Source organism: Primulina huaijiensis, chromosome 8, assembly GCF_012295235.1.
Source record: "Primulina huaijiensis isolate GDHJ02 chromosome 8, ASM1229523v2, whole genome shotgun sequence".
Lineage (NCBI taxonomy): Eukaryota > Viridiplantae > Streptophyta > Magnoliopsida > Lamiales > Gesneriaceae > Primulina > Primulina huaijiensis.
Genome location: NC_133313.1, coordinates 22,083,992 through 22,086,342, shown reverse-complemented (window position 1 = coordinate 22,086,342; position 2,351 = coordinate 22,083,992).

The window sequence follows — 2,351 nt, the reverse complement described above, 5'->3', positions numbered from 1 at the left end:
GCTAATCATGTTCTTAATCGTCATTGGGACTAATTAATCAATTATAATAAACAGTGTCTAATTTTTTTTTTTTTTAAATTACGAGAGTACGTAGCATAAGAAATAAGTCTTATCTTATTTACAAGATCACTATCCAGATCTAAGTACAAGTCCTGTACAACAGTAAATCATAAGAACTACCGTCTCTTCACTACATCTCAGGTGAGGTAATAGATATACTCCTAAGTCCGGATCTCCACGCTAACTGTCTTCTCTCATTCTCTTCTTGACCCTGATCCAGCCCTACCTGTTGTCATGCACACATACAAACACGACAACAGCCGGATAACTCCGGTGAGAATAAATCCCAGTATAAATCAACGAAACATGCAATCATATAATTAATATAAAGCATGAAGCAGATATCAGATATATATCAAAATCTGAAACATAATTAATATCAAACTATCAATCATACTCGTGACTCCACGACTCAGACTAGACTCAATCCTAGTCTAGGGATCCCGGTTTCCAGACGTTGGTATTCCTATATCGACCAACAGTAATAGAAGAAACTCCGATTCTATCCACGTCGATATAACCAAACATCCAGTGTCTTGACCTATCCGTCACAGACTGTGGCACTATCGCCAATACACTATCTTGTGACATCGTGCAATGTGCCCGTGGCGATCCCGCCACTATCAGGAACTTCTGTCACAAGATCACTCGTCTAATATTCGCCTAACACATGCTATCTATAAATCCATAGAACAAGCATATCAAATCAAATTAAGGCAAATAATAACAAATAGTATGTGATTTAGGGAAACACAAGTATATCCTACTTGTGTCGATCTCCCACTACCACATTGACTTATACCTTTCGTTTGTAGTCTCGGTCTGCAGAAACGGAAGTTCTGAACTCAAGATTGTCTCTGTAAATCTGAAAGGACATATCGAGAATAATAATATCAACCTTCCATTCGCAATTCAATACTGAATCTGATTAATCTGAATTTAATTCAAATCATCGGCATAACGGCACAATCTCAATATCCCGTAAATACCATATCAACAAATATAAATTACAAATCATAACCCATATCCGATACAATCTGTAATCAATCAATAATCCAAATCTGTCCGATTTCAATCGATATAATCAGAAAATCATAACAATTCCATAATCAATTTGTTCTCGATCTGACTTCGATTATGCAATGTTTAGTATTCCCAGAACACACAATAATGATCAAATAATAATTTCTCCAATATCATAATTTCAAATGATAACAGAACTCAATAAAACTTACGTCCAGTTGTAGCTGTTGAAAAGAGGATCACAGCACTGTGCTCGGATTCAAAATCGGATCACCGATACTTGCAAAATTAAATTTCTAGTATCAAATGAAGCTTGAGGAATTCTTTCTCAGAAACTCTCGGTTCCTTGCTGAAGATTTGAAGGAAATGAAGAATTTTAACGTTTTATATGCATGATGTGACAAGTGTCACACTCAACTTTCCATAATTGCACTTTAGTCCCTCAACTTTTCACTATTTGCAAATCGGCCCCCGCTCAATCTTTTAATTCAATTTCAATCCTAATTAATTACAAAAACCGTGGAATCTAATTCATCATTCCAAAAATTCATAACTTAAATAATCTCGGATTAAAATGATATAATATCGGGCCTTACAATTCTCCCCCTCTGAGACATGATTTCATCCTCGAAATCTCAAGCAATCATATCACATGCAATCAAATCAGAAATAACAGAAACTGAAATAGGAAACTCACATCAGTGGAATAACTCTGGGAATTCCTGTCTCATATCTGATTCAGTCTCCCAAGTAGCTTCTTCAATGCCATGACGAGTCCACTGGACTTTCACAAGTGGGATGGTTTTCGTTCTGAGTTTCTTTTCTTTACGATCAATAATCTGAATCGGATTTTCAACATAACTCAGACTTTCATCAAGTTCTGCCTCGTCTGGCTGAATAATATGAGAATCATCGGGGAGGTACTTCCGTAACATAGATACATGAAAGACATCATGTATTCCAGATAGAGAAGGCGGTAATGCAAGTCGATAGGCACGGTCTCCTATCTTCTCGAGAATCTCATACGGCCCAATAAAACGTGGAGACAACTTCCCTTTCTTGCCAAATCTGACAACTCCTCTGAAAGGTGAAATCTTCAGGAATACTCGGTCTCCTGCCTCAAATACCAATGGTCTGCGTCGAACATTGGCATATTTGGCCTGTCTATCTTGAGCTGTCTTCATTCTCTTCTGAATCAGCTTTACCTTTTCTGTCATCTCTCTGATCATATCAGGTCCAGTCTCAGGAACTTCAGAGATATCATCCCA